The sequence below is a fragment of the Aptenodytes patagonicus genome, chromosome 14, assembly GCF_965638725.1.
Source record: "Aptenodytes patagonicus chromosome 14, bAptPat1.pri.cur, whole genome shotgun sequence".
Taxonomy (NCBI): domain Eukaryota; kingdom Metazoa; phylum Chordata; class Aves; order Sphenisciformes; family Spheniscidae; genus Aptenodytes; species Aptenodytes patagonicus.
The window spans coordinates 15,982,649-16,001,744 of record NC_134962.1 but is presented as its reverse complement, the minus strand read 5'-3'; the positions used below and the strand labels follow the sequence as shown (position 1 = coordinate 16,001,744).

Genomic DNA, 19,096 nt, shown 5'->3' with positions numbered 1-19,096 from the left:
TAGAGGGGTACTTACTAGCCAGCTCAAAACTCACTAGATTTCACATCTCAAACCAATATCCTGAGCAAAAAAACCCCCCCAGAAAACCAAACCTCCCTCCTCACACCAGCAAACCCACAAGAATTTTAGGACCCAACCTTTTATTCCTCATGAGGATAAACAATCAGTCTCCTGCCTGATTTGCTGAATTGGGTATTTTCTCCCTCTTCATGCAAACGAGCAGTTAATTATTTACAAGCCTGTCTGTAATGCTCTAGTTTACATGCTGGAATTTACATGATTTATTAAACAAAATAGCATTTAAAAAGAAATCCTGTCATATATATGTCATCCTTAAAGGAAACTGAACATTTTTTCTTAAGAAGTAAATAAATTAAGGAATTGCTGAAGATGCCCTCTTTTGTTTGCAGCCATTTACTCACTTAAATAAATCATCTCCCTCCTCCCTTTCATTCACAGGTTTTGTGATGAAGTCTCATTAGTTGACTAACCTTTGTGAGTATGTTGGTGTTGCAGCAGGAACTGCTTCATGAAGAAGATTATGCATTAATCATGAATTCCTAAAGGACTGTCTTAAAAATCTGGGAAGGTCAGCTGATAACTCTGTGTTGATTAGAGAGCACACAGTGAGAAATTAAAAGGGTATTTAACCCTTGCTAGGTGATTTTTTTTTTTTTTAGCCCAAGCCTTTTTTTTTTTTCTGCTATGAAAAATGAGATTTGGTCTGACAAAACATTTGATAGTGATTATGGTGGGTTGTTTGGATAAAAAGCCTTACAAATGTAGAAAAAGAGATTTCATTTTTCTATTTCAATTTTTTCTTGAAACAATATCCCATTTAGAAGGAAACTGCTGCTGCATGTTCCTGAACGTCATTCATTACAGAAACAGGCTGTGACGCTGTAGAGCCTGACTAATTTCTTACTGGGAAGTACTCCATGCTTCTCGGAGCTGGACCTTCTCTAAATTCAGAGTCAGAGCCTACAGCCTCCAAATGCAATTAGCTGAGCAGTGTCTCCCTTAAGTGGAAATAAAGCCTAATGCATTTAAGGCTGAGTCAAAATGGTTGAAACTTAACTTCAAATAATAAACATATCAATCATTTTTCCTTCGTTGGATTACACCTGTATCAATCATGATCTTCACAACCACCACAAAAGCACTGTTCCTACACTTTCCACTGCTTTAAGTATCAATGTCCTTGCACTTGGCAGAGGCAACCTGCAATCTCTAACTCATCTTTTGTCAGGTAAAATGCCTTCTAATTTCCCTTTTTTGACAGGCAGGTATGATCTATAACTGCTAAAACAGTAGGTTAATTTGTCATTGCAGGAAATGATGTAACTTAATAGAAGTTACCCTGTAAAATCCGTAAATAACAGGAATTTGGCTGTAGGTAAAGCTAGATATATTCAAATAGAAATAAAGCTCACATTTGGGCAGTGGCAGTACTTAAATCACTGAGGTTACTGAGAGATGGGTATGGAGTCTTTTGAACTGAGGTCCCGTGTCCTTTTCAAACACCCAGTTTCTGCTGCCAGTCACTGGCTTTGATGTAGAAATCCTGGTGCGAACTTTCCTTGCCTGGGTTATCAGGAAGATCAGGCTAGATAGTCATAACGGTCCGTTGTTCTGTCCTTAAAATCCCTGGCAAGCTAAAGCAGTGAATCTGAGTATGAATTTTTCAACACTGACACTAATGTCTCTCTTTTTTTGCAGAGCTGAGCTATGGAAATACTTGACAGCAGCTGAACAGGCACAGCAGCTCACACCAGAGCGAGTGTCTGTGGAAAACACTCTGAGCAAGATTATTGCAAAATATTGCCTTGCATCGTGTTAGGAACGTAATCAACGGAGTGGATTATTTTCTTTCTTTCCAACTGTTGACAGCAGAGGTTCGCTCCCTGCCCACTTGGTGCCTGGCTCCCCTCTGATTTTGGGCAGGCTGGAATTACTCTAACTAATGGAGTGACTCTAGGCTTTTGTGAGTGTGAATGGAGTGTGACTCCAGCCTCAGGGGATGCAAAAAATGAGCCATGTTTTCCTCTAGTCTCGCAATACAGGAGAAAGATGTGTGCATAATCACAGATAAGGGCATCCAACAATGTGAGATTTGAGCCCTCCCCAGATTGACGAGATAAAGCTGTGACTAAACCTACTCTTAGCTGTCTGTTTAACCCAGTTAGTGATGGGCCTGAGAGCTCCTACAGCATTAGAGGACAAAGGGACACAGTGGAACAGATATGACGTGGGAAAGACAAACTTTACTGAGCAAAGAAATGAGTCCCCTCTGGATTGCAGCAGGTGTCAAACTAGAGTGCTGCCACCTGCTTCTGTTCCCTATTTAATGAATATTCTCTGAACGAAAGAAAAGGATGAGCAAATCATCATTAGATGAGAGAGAAAAAATATCTCAAGACATAGTGATCTTATTCCTTGCCTATGAGGCTGGACTTACACTTTTTGGTTAATAGGATAACAGCAGCAGCAGCTATATGAGCTTCCCCTCTGACTGCCTCTGTGTGCCTGAGCTGTTACCTAAATGCACCATCTCCTCAACAAAATGGGAGTCTGGCATCTTGGGCTCAATTAGTTCTTAACGTGGACTTCAGGGATGTCAGGCAGATCATGATAGCTTATTTGTAGCGTGGGGAAAACTGAGAGCACCACTATATGCTGGTGACTTCAGTGCATGGCTGCTGAGCAGCCAGCAAATGGCTTGGGCCTGCAGTCAGCAAACACTCTGGAGTCTCACTGGGAGCTTTTCCACCAACCCCAGGGGGCACTGGATTAGATTTTTAGGGTCTTAACTCAGACAGATGCATCCTGCAATATTCTTCAGTATGACTTGTGGGCCCTGAGCGATGCTCAGGAGGTGCTCTGCAGGCTCAAACCCTTGCTGACCCAGGCTGGGATTGAGCAGAGATGGGAAAGACTATAAGTTCCTATCTCAGTCCTAGTTCTCTGAGCCCAGTCACTGCTAACTGTTCGCTCATTTTCTGAACATGTGGTTTGCATTCTTAAGATGGTAACATCGCTCATTTGCAGCCATTTATCCTCTTCCTTGATTGGTAGTCAAAGGATCTATCTCAGACAGGTTTTATATGGGCTTTTCTTGTCAGACCCTGCCTGCAGTATCCTGGAAGGAAAATTCTCTGAGAAGTGAGGATGAAAGTGCCACCTCACACAAGGAGCCTTGAGAGACCAGCAGAGTCCTCAAGACATGCAAGTGCCAGGTAGGTGGCTTTATGAGCAGCTTTTCTAGAACTTGTATTCTTCCAGTATGTTGTCCTGTGATGCACTCATAAAACAAGGCTGTCCTCCTGCTTTGTACATCTGACTGGAGCAGCTCTCACTTCAGAGAGAGCATTGAGCTGGCAGAGGGGGAGATAAGATGTAGAAGTTGCTTTGGGCTCCAGCTTCTAACACTGTCTTTGGAGCTGAATCCTCCTTGCCTGTGCAATCTTGGTTTAACTTTACACAGGGTCTCCTGATTCTCCCTCTCATCTGCTTCAAACATGGGATTAGGCAAAGCATTCAAAATCAGGAGCAACCAACAAAAAGCCCCTCAACCATTGAATAAAAAAACACAGGCCTTCACAGGGTGAAATCAATTCCTGTTAGTATTCTGTGCGATGCAATAGAAGCAATTCCACTTAGCTCTGCCTTAAATGCCACTGCGTGTCACACTTTGCAGAAACTAATAGTTCCATTTTCAGTATATTGATCTCCAATTAAATCAATGGTTTTGAGCAAGTTCACCTGTGCAATCCACAGAGCAATCTTGTGGATTTGAGATACCCAGTCTGCAGCAGGTGTGTACAGAGAGGTCTGAAAATGTAATTGGAGTTGTAGGAGATCGTGTTATGCTGCTCATGTATGCTCCAGGCCAAAAGGGATGTTTCACTTTGTTTGTTAAGGAGGTCATTTCTGTAGGAGCACCCAGAGGTCCTGTCTAGCAGGAACTTAGACATGAACAAGGGAATCTGTTCAGTGACAAATGTGTATGCAGGGAGCGGCCAGCAACCTCCTGGCAGCATTTTGAACAACAGATGAAGGCCAAAGAAGGAAAAGAGCTATTGAAGTGCGAGGAAAAATATGGCAAAGAACATAAAACAATTCAGGACTTCTTTCCAAGAAGACTACCTCACCATAAACAGTGTAGTAGCAAATGTCACTTGGTGCATTGGTAAGGAATGGTGAGGAAATTGTGCATGCTCTCTACGTTTCTACAAAGTTCATGCAGAGGGAACCAAAACCCTTTCTTTCACCTCTGGCATCACCACAACCAAATGGATGTATATGGTATAAATACCCTTATTTACATAGTTTGAATGTACATACCAATTTTGGCACCAATGTACAAAATTACAAGAATAGTACCCTCCTTACTATTTCAGTGCTCAAAATACTAAATCCTAAAGGAAAAAGAGATTTGCCAGGGTTTTAGATATGATCTGAACATCTTCCCACAAATCGAGGTAGGCAAATAACTCTCAGAAAGGTTAAAGTCACAAATGAGCTCTGAAAGTTTTACCTGTGGCTGAAGTGTGCTTTGTATCCTGTATAAACACGGCCAACCGTGCAGCTTGGTTTCAGTGGGAAAAGGGGATGTGACGGCAATAGCAGCAATGAGCTATTTTTACAGTTTGGAAGAGTCGTTATTTGCCTCGCTGTGCTTTGGGCACGGATCCAAATGTTCTGGGTCTGACAGTGACCAACCTGTCCACCACACCAGTGTAACCTCTTCTCACTTGTTTTTCAAACCTGTGTTATTTCCATGGCAGTCTATTGGCACCGTCCATCCCAACCTATGGCTCTGGCTACACCTTGGCTTTCCTCCAGGCTGCAGCTGCTGAAATCACTCCCCCTTACACCCCCAGAAACGGGTTTGTGTCCAGCCAGACCAAGGCCCTGGTCCTCCTCACTCTGTGGCCTCATGGACATTGGCTCTGGTGCAGAGAGGGGATGGCTACTAGGGGTGGTCTCTGGGCTGCAGGGTTGGTTTCTGCCATGGCCTGAGAGAAGAGTAACAGTACTAGGTTTGTCCTTGGGAGCCGAGTGGCAGAGGATGCATCAGGGATGCCCAGCAGCTGTGCCCAGGGCATGGCCACCAAGGGCAGGGACAGCCACCGGGCCTCCTGGGCACAGGGGCTGCCTCGGGGCCAGCACCCCAAAGGCTTTCCTCCAAAAGATGCTGGGTGGAAGGGCAGTGGGCGGGGCCGTGGGGGCCCTGCCACCCCTGTGTCACTGTGCCACCACCCGGCAACGCAGCAGTCACAATGCCCAAGGGCAGGATAAAGGGGGCATCCTCCCATGTCCTGCTGCCAGCCTGCCTGGCTTTGCCATTTGGACAGAGCTGGCCCAGGGGCAGCCAGAAGACATCCGAGAGGAAGCCTTAGGAGCTGGTGGAATTACTTGGAGGGGGCTGAGGGAGGAAGACTGGAGGCTGGATGAGGCTGCTGGAGGCTCTCCGCTGCAAGGCCAGCTCACAGCAGGGCCATGTACAAAGCTGATCTGAGGGATTGAAATCCTGCCTCAGCCTTTGAGAAGCAGATGCCAGCTCCGCAGGAGATGAGAAGAACCACCAACCCCTGGAGGTACCCGAGGCTATCAGGCCTTTTCAGCTGGATAGTAGTGGCAAGACAAGGGAATGCTTTCTTGAGAAGCACTGCAGAGCTCACTGTGCTCATCCCCTGCGGAGACAGGGCCAGCAACAGTAAGAAATGGGATGCACAGATGATGCAAGGGGTCCCAGTGCTTTAGAGTACCCACTGGTGTCCTGCCAGGCACGGGAAGGATTCTTGCCCCCAAGGTCAATCAGGCTGGGGGCATTTTGCCACTCTTGGAAGCCCCTGAGATGGCTCCAGGTTGAGGAAGAATAGGGCTTGGGCATCTCCTGGCAGGCGTGACCGGCCTGTGGGATGAGGAGGCAGGTCTTGCTCACATGCTCAGGGAATAGCCGATCGCCAGCTCTGGGGTCAGGAAGGAATTTTCCCCTGGGGCAGATCGGCACTGGTCCCCGGGGGTTTTTTGCCTTCCTCTGCAGCACTGAGCATGACCACTTGTCAGGGCTCCTCTGGTCCATTTTGGCTAGGTTACTGCCTGCTGCTTATGCACCATGAAGATGGCCTCTTATGCCCTGCAGCTGGGGAGAAGGAAGGCTTTTTTCCCCAGGGTGGACTGACAAGTGTCCCTGGGTTGTTTTTTTTTGCCTTCCTCTGCAGCATAGCATGGCCCCTTGCCAGGGCTCCTTTGGGCCAATTTGGCTAGGTGCCTGCTGCTCATGCTCCACAAAGGTGGCCCTCGTGCCCCGCATCCGGGGGGAGGAAGCTTTCTTTGCCCCCAGGGCATCTTCTTGAGGAGCACTGCAGAGCTCACTGTGCTCATCCCCTGTGGAGACAGGGTCAGCAACAGTAAGAAATGGGATGCACAGATGATGCAAGGGGTCCCAGTGCTTTAGAGCACCCACTGGTGTCCTGCCAGGCATGAGAACTCTGATCCTCACGCTCACTGAGCAGGAGTGTTACGTCAGTGTTAAACACAGAAAGAGCACCTCACGCTGACGCGCTAATGCCTTTTTCTGCAAAACCAGTATTTCCTGTGCAGGAAGTGCATTGACCAGATAAGCCTGTAAGATCTAGGGACAACACAGTCAGGAGTACTACTACGGTTAATGCACCCCCGGGACAAAGAGTCACCTTTTTTTCCTTACTGAGGAGTACATTTAGACATGCTAGATGCTGCAGTCTTTCCTCAGAAGAGAGCTGCCTGAACACATATACCTTTAAGTTTGCACAGAACATGCTAACATAAAGCAATCGCAGGTTGGAGTACTGGGATAAATTAATCACTAGCATGACTCCGACCCCACATTCACTGCTAGTTACTAAGTACCAGGCTGAATGTGGGCACTCGACACAGCAGGCAGCAGCAATCCCAGAGCCCTGGGCTGGAACATTTGTGTTCCTATTCAGTTTTTTGAGATTAATGTAGCAAAAAATACCGAAGGCTCCTAATGGCTGAGGCTGCGTTTTATTAGAACACAAAAATAATAAACTAGAACAAGACTAGCAGGATTAACTACCATCTAAAAAAAAAAAAATCTTCCTTTCGGATTAGACCTGACTTTCTGGATTGAAACAAGTTCCTTGTGGGTCTTTCTCTGTCTGTCACCTCTGCTTCTGGGCTCTGAGTTATTCCCTGCTGCAGGCCAGGAACCTCCCCAAGCATCTCCCAGCCATGCTGATGGCTCTTCATCTTCTTCACCTGCCCTCTTGTTGGCTTGGAGACAGTGCTGAGAACATTATATCAGAGAATGAGCAATCTCCACTCCAGGTGCTGGTAGTGAGGACAGTGCAATCAAACAACCTTTCCCTTCCCCCCTGGCTGCACCACCACTTTGGCAGGATGTATTTGCCCAGGGACTATGAACAAACAGTTTTATCATCTGTCCCCTGCAGATAGACACAGACCCTCCTCTTACTGGGACCTTCTCAGATTACGTAGAGGTGACAGCTGGAGAGCATTCCCATACAGGACATTGTTAATTATTGGGGTCAGCTGAGACTAATGACAATCTTTACCCAGAGACAGGCTGGGCAATTACTGAGGGCCATTTTGGGCACAGGGGACCTTTCCCAGTGAGCCTGTTGGTGGGAGAACAGAAACAGAGAGAGCAAAGAAATTTGCCCATCTTGCTCCTTAGACACAGCAGGAAAGCAGATCATGCTTGAAAAGGGGCTTATAAGGATGAGCGAAATATCTGATGAGAAAGCTTCTTTGCCTCCTCCCCTGGACGAACTGGGAAACGGAGCAGGTGGAAAACAGAGTGCAGGAGTTGCATAAAGTGCTCTGGCTGCATTCAAGATGGCTGAGTCTTAGACAATGTGCTTTTAGGTCCTTCATTCATATGCCCCTGATGCTATGATGGGTTATATTTATCAAGCTCCTTTGACAGTGTCCTCTGGACTTTGTCAATTCATCTCCTTCCACCTGCTTTGAGTTGCCTCCATTTTTTAAGAGCAGTCTGCCAGAGGAATGTGTTCTGCAGAAATTTGTCACTTCTTTCCATCTGCACATACGCCCCTCTGAAGGCGAGCTGTAAAGTGTGGCTCTGCTCTGTTGCTATATCTTTAATCTATGTGAGGCTTCTTGGTACCAAACAATCTGCCAGAGGGTGAACCTCCGTCTGCTGTGTACTACCCTTGTCTCTGTTAGGCCCCTTACGGCACGTATGGGGGAAGAGTGGTGAAGAGGTTTTCATGGGCTTAGGGACACTTGCAAGGGAGTGTGCTTTCTGCGCTTGGGTGTGCTGGTGTGGCACAGGAGGTACGCTTGGAAGCAGGCAGCCCGGAGCAGGGAATGTCTCTTTTCCTAGTTGCAGAACAGATACGTGCTCACAGAGTCAGGACCAGACCAGCACTGTGCCAAGGAAAACAAAGCAAGGAACGAATGGTGGGCTTCCAACACCCATTGAAGCTACACAGAACAGGCTGCAGCCCATAAGGGCTTGTTAGATTAGATGCAGCCTGAAAATGCCTGCTCTGTTGATGTGGCCTGAATCAATACTGTTGTGAAGGTACAGAACAACACCCGACCTACCAAGTCCTTTCAGATCTGGGGTGACTTTGCATTGTACCAGCTCTGGCAGTGCTGCTTCCTTGGCACACTTTCATTCCATAGGCATTTTCTTATCCCTGCATCCCACCCTCTGAGCCCTCCATACACTAAAATCGCTTGCATGGCAGTAAAGAATGGTCTGAGAGGCATGGGGTTTTTTTGATGAAATACGTATGGTGCATTTGTTATGTTCTTACATACCTGCCTTCAGCAGAGTCCCAGCTCAGCAAACCCAGTTTCTCTCCATATTTTGAGAAACACTAGTGCAATCAGCATATTTCCTAGTAAATAAGGAAGTACAACTTGCTCAGTGGGGTTTAGACCTAAGAACGTTAATCTTTCCAGTCTGCTTCCTGGGCCCATGACAGGTACAGCTCCATCTCATTCAGTGGCTGTTTTGTCCTCTTTCTCACCACGCTCTTGGATACTGTGGGGAGTCTCCTCTGAAGGCAGCTTTAAGCTCTCTGCCTGGGCACTTGGTGCAGCTGACAAGCCCGAGCAGCTCACAAACTGAGTCCAAGGTTGAAAGCCCAGAGGGTATTCAGAGTGACAAATGAAAATATTATGGAATAGGAGCTGGAAGTTATTTCCTCCTTTTCTGACCTATTGTTAGTGCAGTTGTAGGGGAAATGGCAAACTCCACTGCTCTGATCTTTGCTTGTAACAAGCTCTCCAGCACCCCTGCAAGGAATTTTATTTTATCTTGATGGGTTTTAGAATTTAATTTTCAGTGGTTCAGAATTTGTGACCCTCCAGTGCACCTGAGCTCATGGAGTACAAAAGCATTTGCTGCTTCTCCTCACCACGCAGAAAGATACTTGGCTGAATTTCACTTGTAAGTTTTAGAGCTGGATATCTGAGGTATAAAGAAAATAAAGTACTCATGAATATTCTTTTGAACCAACTCTGCATATTCCTAGAGCTGGGCTTCAGAGCTTTTCCACTTACTTTCCAATCATTTGTGGAAGATGGGTTTTTCGTTGCAACAAAGGTTGGCCAAAACAAAACTGTCCTGAATACTCAGTCTGGCTGCATCCCTGTGGTAGCAGGCTCACAGTGCTGGATCCCATTGCAAGGCATATTTTTTTCTTATCAAACCAGCCAGGAGCAAGTTGTTTCCATCTTCTTGTTGATGGACAGTCTGCAAACAGTAAAAGTGACCAGATAGGTTTTGCAGAGCATGGTGGGCTCTCAGTGTAAGCACAAAATGGACTGGAGGCGAGGACCGGAGGGTTGATAGCTCTGATTTTACTGGTTTTAGGAGAGATTGTCTTCCCTGGCCCACATGTTGCTCGCCAGGGTGTGGGCCAGCGCAGGTGGCACTAAGCTTGCTGTCCGGTCACCCTGACCTCCCAGAAAGTATCGAATACCGTTTGACATAGTGGAGACACAGGGATGAGGGACCCCGCTCACTGGGCTACAAACACCATGAACAGCACCTTGTTACTGCCCATTCCCCTTTGGAGAGAGTTTACCTGCCAGAGGATGGTGGCAGACAGTATGGGCACTGTGCTGTGCTGTACGCAGCAGTGTGAACCCCAAGTGCACCCTCAGCCCCTGCGGCCCTGGGCAGCCTCCCCGGGGTTCCCTCCAGGCCTCCATGTTGGCTCCAGCCCCAGCACCAGGCCTGGGCTGGGGGTGCCTGTGACAGCCCTGTCCCTGCTGTCCCACTGCTGGTGGACTTGGACCTGTCCCCGGCTGTCCTGTCTCACTGACGGGCCTGACCCATGTCCTGCCATGCCCCCCGCTGTCCTCATCAGCCCACTGCGATGACAGAGGGCCCTGCAGAGAGGGAGGGCCCCGGGACGTGTGTGGCTGTGAGGTGGAGGGGCTGCGCCCCAGCCCAGAGGAGACTCTGCGGGCCTGGCTGCAGCCCAGAGCCCCACCGGGTGAGGACGGGGGAGCAGCCTGGCAGAAACGCTGCTGCTGCCACCGCCAGACTCTGTAGGACCGGATTTATTTACAGATCCTTTACTTCCTTTCCATCTCCTGATGAGTCTTGCCTGCTTCATGGATCCCAGCTGCTTTTGAATGAAATGTGGCTCTGGTGCTGACAAAACCCTATGGCAGCATGGCTCCAGGGAGGAGTCCACGTCCAGCCCCGGCACCGGGGTCTGCTGCATCAGCTCTGGCCCACGGCTGCAGCGGGAGAGGGCAAGGCAAGGCAGGGCAGGGCTGTGCCAAGCTCAGGCAGACCGCGAGCAAGAGCCTGGTTTACTGGCGCTGCCTCGGGGCTGTTAAGAAACGCAAGCGGAGAGAAGCAGCTGCTTCTTTAAATGGCAGGGTGTCCCCCCCCCAAGCCGTCCCCATTAACAGGAAACTGTTTTTACAACAGGTGTTCGAAGCTTTTAAATATTTGCTGGCCAGGTTTGAATCTTGCTTTTAATCCTCTAACATAGTTGTCTAGACCTTAAGCAGCTACCGGGTGTTGTTTCTAGAGCAGGACATGTTATCCCTGTACTCACCCTCTACCAGCAGAGGCAAGGCAAGAAGCAGTGCCGAGAACAAAGGTCACCGAGCGTTTTGTTAAAATTCTTCCATTTGCCTGACAAATAAACAGGACAAACGCAAAAGCGGTGACAAAACCGCAACTGCATTGGCATCGAGGAGACGTGGTGGGATACGCTGCAGGACGAGCCATTAGCATTTGGCTGAAGCAATGCTAATCCAGGCCTGAAAAATATGCAGCCCAATTACTGCAGCTATACCATGGAAGTAATGGGGAGCTTGGGAGTGGGACTGATGAGCAGCTTCATAACGGGCTAATGAGCAGCCTGGCTGCTCTCCATCAAAGGCCTAGTGGAAGTTGGTACAAGACCCCCAGGGTGGTAAAGGAGGGGAATGTGCAGACTGGGAAATATCCAAATATAGCATTAAAATACAGCATGAACTGAGTGGAAGCTTGTGCTTAGTACATGGATAAAGCAACTTAAATGTGACAGGTGCGTGAGAACCGATACATTCTAAAAAGGTGCTATATTTGCATTATACAAAGCACAAGGAATAGATTAAATGTATATTTAGGAGAGCCATTTTATACTTAGAGCTTCTGAAGGGTGGCTGGAAACACCTTTTGTTCCAGATAGTGGAGGAAGCTGCCAAAAAAAATCAGCCTCTTGGGGTTTGATTATTGAGGAAGAGTAGAGAAAAAGGGAAAATGGGGAAGAGCTGTGGGTGAAATAGCAGGTATCAGAGGTGGGAGGTGGCTTGGGAGGAGCTGCTGAGGATGGCAGACGAGGAGATGGGCAGGAGCTGAAGAGGACTTTAGGGAGAGCCGGGGGATGGCAAGAAGTATCTGATGCGTGTGGAGCTGGAGCCATTAATCAGGTAGGTATATCTGCTGTCTTGTAAACAACCGACAATCACCGTCTCCATCCCATGGAGGTCCATGAGAGCTTTAACAGCTTTCTACTGTTCCTCATTATAGGTTAACTGAAAGACTTGCTGTGCATCTGAACATCCAAATCCTGTTGATTAATTGTGTCAGAAATCAGTACTGTAGGATATTTTTTCTTCTCAGCTTTTAATTTTTTTAAGAATCCATGAGCTGAGGGCATTAGTAAGTTGGTAAAGTCAAGATCTCAAAAGTTAGGCACTGTCCATACATCCTAAATTTACTTCTCTGATTATGCATGATGCAATTCATTTTAATGAACTGTTCACGTGCATGCAAGAGCTGACCTGCACCTGCTTTTGCTGCCTCCTTGTGCTCCTGGCAGCATAGCCCCTGCAGGTGTTTGGTTATCATCGATTTTCTTCGTGGCTGGGCAACAGGAGGCTACATGGCTGATTAACTGTGATTCAAGATACCTTTCCTTGACAGGCAACTATTTCAGCATGTGCTAAAATGTGTTTGGGAATCACGTCCCAAGATAGTTCAGAATTGGAGCCCCAGAGGATGTAACTAACTTAACATTCTCCAAGGTGAGTAAAATAGTTGATATAAATTATAGTTATTCAAGAGATGATTGAAAAGCATCTGTTACAGCAGCACACGTAATGTAAGCCTGCCTAGCACACGGGTTAGGTCCCTGCCCAGAAGTGCTGATGATCTATCTTTCTTACTCAGCTTCTAATTTCTTCCTTCCAATTTCTTGCAACATAGTGACCTTGCTGCACAGGATCTTTTATTCCTGAGTGATCTCTCAGAAGCCTTTGATGGTGTGTTAGCAGCCTGAGAGGAGTGACTTGCTTCAAAGTGGTTGGGTGATGATCTCAGAGGGATGTAGAATAGAGTAAGATATTTTGCAATGTATCATCAGTTGCTGCTAAAGTGCTAACATGAATCCCTTGCCAGTCATAGGTTGCAAGCAGCAATCAGATGCTGCCTGTTATACTTTTGATGAGGGAAGTTGCAGTGTCTTGGAAGTAAAACTATCTGTGACTGACATTATTTTGCTTCAGCTGCCAGGGTAATAAGTTATTTCTGTGCAAAAACTGAGATGTAATTATTCCTAATGGTGTCATGTTGACTTGCTTCTTGTACTGCTAGGCAAAAAGGTAGTTTCTGTAAATAGGGGAAACTAAAACCAATTAATAATAAAAAGGATGGCTTCTGCAAGTGTATGCCTGAATGAAGAAAGTGAAGAGATGTGTGTGAACACTTATTCCAATCAAAATAACAAATTTTCCAGCAAGTTATTTCTGATCCTTTCTGTCCATTCCTCATCAGCATTCACAGAAGCAGATATTGTTTGTGAGAACTTGTGTGAGAAAAGGAGCATATGAATATTAATGGAATTACAAGAAATGACATGCAACTGTATGTGTAAAATCTGTATGAGAAGCACTTGGGTACCCATCATGTGATCTTGTTAGAGTTTGCACAGTTTTGCCTCATCTCTAGTAACAAATGTGGGTGCAAATGTAGTATTAGGTGACTGATCAAGCCCTACAGACAGTAAGTAGCTAATATTCAAACTAAATGAACTCTAGGGAAATCCTTGGCTTAGATCTCTTTTGCCTACAACATTTAGTTCAGAAATAAATATACATATATTTTACTAGGCTGTTAGGGTAGGGAGTGGAGAAAACATCTACTGACTTTGACAAGGTCAGGTTTTCACCTTGGACTCCTCAAGCACAACTTGTGAACTGAATTTGAGAACAAAATAGAGCTGAATTTATTAGCTAATCCTGTGACTGAACAACTGCGGAATTTTATACTTGGGCCTGGGACTGCTTCTTCTGCTGTTTTCAAGTAGAAAATGAACCAACAACAAACAGGGCAAAGCAATGACTCTCTGAATGGAGAAATATATATAAGTATAAAAATCAACTTTTTAGAATTCAGGATTGTTTTCCTGTTTTGCATGAATACATATCTCAGATGGTCTGACACCAAGAGGTTATGATTTCTGTTTCATCCCCCCTGTATCTCCCACATAGTCAGTGGGGTGATCATCCTGATGTTAACTGAGATGCTGTTAATGCATGTGCTATTAATTTGTGTGCTACTAATCCTTTTACCCTAGGTTTCAGTATTGCACATGGTTGGTCCTGAGCTTCGAGCTAAATCTGAATTAGAGATGGATTTTTAGTGAGATCTCTGCTTAACCAGCTTGGGCTGCTCTCTAGTTTTGGATTGGTGCATGTTCCCATTGGAGTGCATTTTTCAAAATAATTTCCCAAGTTTTCGTTTGTTTGTCTGTTTGTTTTAAACGATGCTTGCCCTTGACCTCTTTTTCGTATGGAATGACAAAGTGTTTGAAACTGTTTCATTTCATTTTGAAAGAGTGCTAATAGCTTATCCGCATTACTGTTTCTGCTCCTTTATTGAATGGTCCACCTTTCTTGTATTCTGTGAACCTACAGGCTCCAAATTTGCTGTCTGTGGATGTGATGTAACGTCTGCTTGAATAAGGTTGTTTGTAAAGTGCTTCTCAAAATAATAATTAAAAAAACCCCAACCAACCTATGAAAGGGCAAAAGTTAATTTAATGGGGTGTAAGTTCATGGGAACATTTGGAAATATTTGCTTGACTCTGAAAGCTGTGGTTCAGAGGTCCTTTGCTCTACAGTGCCTTGGAAAATAGAAGCAGGAACAGGGACAATCAAATTAAAGGTGGTTAAAGTGCTGCCACCTTTTGGTACAAAATTAGGGAGAGCTGTTGGCAGCACTGGCTTGGAGAGAAAAGTCTTTTCAATACCCAAATAGCAGTGAAAAGGGATTACCTGGATGTAACCTGCTTGACAAGAATGTTATCCCATGTAGCTGCTTTTCTTTCTTCCTCCTTTGTGCGGTCCTTCCTTCTGTCAGTTCTTTATTTGCCTGTTGTTTTCAGTAACAGTTTTCATACCATTGTTTGTCATGTTTGCATCTATGATGAATGCAACATGAAACTCCTTGCAGCATCCCACAGCCTTGAGAAAGGATGCTCTGATGCTTCTTTTAGGAGGAGCGGTGGCTTAAATCAAAGACATGTAGCAGCTGAGCAGGTTGTAGAAAATTGCTTGACATGGAAAAATGACTTGTGTCTAAGTGTTGCTTGTCTCCTGGCACTCTAGAGCGAGGATGTGGATTGAGCTGGTTTATCAGTCTCGCTAAGTCAGTGGTAATACACAATTAGACTTGAAACGCTGCTTCTTCCTCCATGCACCATTCGGGGACAGAGACAGAGATAAAGGGAACAGTGTGTCGCATTCACGTGCAGTTTTACTTCCTGCCACTATGTGTTTAAATGCTTCTAATGAAAATTTTATGCAGTTTAGCCCATAGGAGAAGGCAGACACTATATAGACAGGTCATAGGATTTTTTTTTTCCCGTGCAGCTGTTTGCACTATTGAAAGGACATGGGACCAAAACAGAAATCTCACTTTCTTTCAGAAGTAAGTTTCTTGGAGGGGATAAGAGATGCAATCTAGAGACACTCTAATGTCACTTCCCAGACTTTGGGATGGGAGGTTGGCATGCAAATATCTGTAGGGATCTCTAATCCCTCATCACTGGATCTTGTAGGAATGGAGGCAGTACCTTAATCAGGGAATGGCTGATGTCCCCACAACGCACCTGTGCAGCACTGGACACTGATTTGTGTTGGGGTTAATCCTTCACTGAAGAATGCACTGCAAGTTATCAGGGTGTGCTGGGTTGCTGGCTCTCCCTGGATGTGGAGGTGCTGTGAGCAGCAGGCTGCAGATAGCTAGCGGGTGCCTAAGGTTTTTAATAACCATTTTCAGGGTTGGTAATGACAGTAATACTTTATTAAGTGAGAAAGCTACCCATTTCTTTACTCTGTAGGCTCCAGCTTATAACTGATAGTTAAATAGTACTATAATTTTACTTTACAATACATTCAAGACCTGTTTTTACAACTTTGATTAGTACTTTCTCACAGGAGTAGGTTCCTTGACTTTTAGGACAATGATCACATGAACAAAGATGCAGAATCATGTCTTATATCCGTATTGTACATGCAGCATGTAAGCTGTTGGATGGGTGCTGTAATTACTATTTCTGTACATGTTATGAAATCAGTGTGATTGCTTCTATCCCAGGGTAAGAGTACTGATAGTGAATAACTGAGAGGAAGCTACAAAGGAAACTTAGTTGATATGCAAAATACAAGATGTCAAGATCTGACATTCTTCACTTATAAGAAGACACCTAATAACTTATAAGTGAATGTAAATGTCATATCACTCCTAAAACATTATGCATTCTCTATCAACCAGAATAATGAATGATTACAAATGTTCCAGTGCACAAAACACCAACAAAACAAAAGTGAAGCATGAAATTAAATTAAAGAAATAAAGCAGAAAATAATGATAATGCTACTATACCTTGCTTTATTAATACTTATCATCTGGAAGGATCTCAAAGCTCTGTGGGCAGAACGGCTGCTTGCTGGCTCCAGGCAAATCTGACCACACATATATAAATACTCATACATCATTTATATATAGCTGTTGGCACAGAATAGTTTTTTTCTAATTCTTTATGGACTTGCAGCAAGGCAGACATAGTATTCTGGAAAAAAATAAAATGCTTTTGAAGGTTTCTTTGCAGTTGCAAGCACTGGAAAATTAGTGTTGGCAGCAATAGCATTTGTAATCACATGATTCCAGGAGCTGAATCCTGTAATACCTCCCTTAGAGTGATCAAATGGGGGATGTTCCATTTTCTGAACACCCTACAGCTTTTCTGCAAGGCTAGTTGAAAAAAAGGAACATCATAACTTCTTGGTTTTTCTTATTTCTGTCTTTGTATATTCTGTGGCCAATCTTCTTTAAACATTTTTCTCTCTGCTGTGCCTGAAACATATCAGGCATATTCTATGCCTGAAATGTCCATGCTGTCATTTTCACCCTTACTTTTTCTGTCCATTTCTAGTTTCCTTTGGGGATTTGGGTAGAAGACACAGTTGCTGCTGTTATTTGTCATATTTGGGATTTTTTACTCCAATGATAAGTTGTTGTTGTTGTTTGTTTGTTTTTTTCCCTCCTGGGAACTTTGAAAAATGTTCATCTGCAAAATGTCTTACTATGCATCTGAAATCTATGAAAAAAGGTGGGTTTAAGAATTGTTCTTCAGAAGCTTAGATTACAGAAAATATTGGGTCTATTCCCTTTCCCATACTCTTGGTGAGCTCTGCTCCTTTTAAAAAGTAACAAAGCCAAGTGGTAGTTAAGAAAAAGTATATGTTTTTTAAATCACATAAAGGCAAATTCAGAGACTACACAGAGGCATCATAAGCCCATCTCCTACTGATGAGTTGTGGGATTCTGGTACCTAATTGCAGGTTGCCTGTAAAAATCTTCTCCCTTGCCATACATTTTTAAATGAATATTTCTTTCAGGGCAGGAGTAACTGGGCTAAGCTGGCTTCCGGGACAGAGGAAGGTGATCATTATACACATGTTTCAGAAAAAAACATCTAATGCTTTACACTGACCATATGCTTCTGAAGCCTTGCTCCTAAGGGTCCTTTATTTGGAATAAGCATTCCTGGGCAGATATCCTCATAAAAAATGAAGAAAGCAGTTATCTCGCGTCAGCACTTACTGCAGTGGCTGTTCCTGTGTTCTCACATGTGCTTGTATAATGCAGTTACCATACAAACAATGAGTCAGAGATTGGAAAGGGCAAAATTGTCCCCAGGTAGGTTTTAGAGCAGATCCCAGGCTGAGTGGCAGTTCAGCTGCACATGGTATGTTTGCTGGTGGGGTGTGACTGGGGTGAATTGTGCAAGCGTGGCTTGGCTTGCGACTCCTCCCTGATGCTGTCATGTCATAGTAAACAGCAGGAAAACTCCACAGGGCATAAATAACCTGGTTCTTGGACTAGCTTCTCCAATAACGTTTGCTTCCAGCTGTAAGTTCCCTTTTACATGAGCAATATACCCCTTCCTTTAGCTGTCTTTGTTGCCAATGTTCTTCCTCTCCAATGCTCTTCTCCCATTTCTGTGTCTGCCACTATCAGAAGACATTTCCTTCTGTCTTGCTCTTGCCTTGTGGTGCCCTCCTGGGTCACCTCTTCCTTCTTGGCTCTTTCCTTCCTCCAGATCCATGAAACCCACTATCCTAAATCCCTTCTTCAAGGGAGGAGGCTGCATTCTTCATTGCACTTTCATAACGCCAGTTGGCTACGACCTCTTGCCCCTCAAAGAGACAAGGAGCGTTCACTAGGGGCTGGTTGTGCCAAGCTGTTTGGCTTCTTGTCCCAGAGCAAGAAGAGGAGAGGTGCAGCTGGTAGTGGAATAGGGAAAGTATTGCAAAATTCCTGATGGCCAGAATCCAGAGGAGAAGTGAAAGGAAAGGGCTGGAGATAAGAGCAGACAGAAAAAGCCTAGGGCTTTGACTCGGAAGTGTCCTGTGATCGTGAGAATCTGTATTTTGGGAGCTTGACCTGAGCTTTCTTAAAGAAACAATGACTAATTGTGGTACAATGTTGTATGGATTAAAAAAAAAAAGGTGGGAATTCTATTTACAAGCATCAGCTGTTGGGTTCTGCACTCCTGTAAAGCCCATGCCCTAATCATCCAGGCTCTCTGCAGCAGCACTGGGAGCAAGGCATTATTTGTAAGTCTGTGGAAATCTGTCCCCAGAACATGAGTTTCTTTAGTAATGGTCTCCTGGCAAAGGGGCAATTTCTAGGGGCTCGAGTCCTTGCTTAGGAAACCCATATGGAAATATCCTTTCATGTACCATGAAATCAATCTATAGTCTTTCAGAACCACCCTCAAAAATTATACTATTGTATTCTGTTAAATCATGTAGGATTTTAACATAATTTGTGTAGAACATTATTAGTTTGTTATCTGTTAGTTTCTTATCTCTTTCTCTGCCATGAGATGAGAAGCCTAATGATTAAAGCCAGTGCATCTGAATGACTTGGATCTTGCCTCCAGTTGATTCATTTTCCTACTTCTGTTTTAGTCTCTTTTCAGACGTTTACTCAATGGATTGATCACAGGCAATAGGCACAATCTGTGTCATAGTTTCATGCAGTGGCCTGGTGAGTGACATGGCT

The 19,096-nt window shown here is 45.0% G+C and overlaps 1 protein-coding gene across 1 annotated transcript in view; it reads right to left on the bottom strand.

Annotated features, from left to right (window-relative positions):
- The window catches only part of RALY (RALY heterogeneous nuclear ribonucleoprotein), a 168,102-nt gene extending 167,590 nt beyond the window's left edge, over positions 1-512 (bottom strand). The window contains exon 1 of the mRNA XM_076351952.1: positions 492-512. The gene's annotated coding sequence lies outside the window, so the exon portion shown is untranslated. The remainder of the gene's footprint in view (positions 1-491) is intronic.
- Between the last annotated feature and the right edge of the window lie 18,584 nt (positions 513-19,096).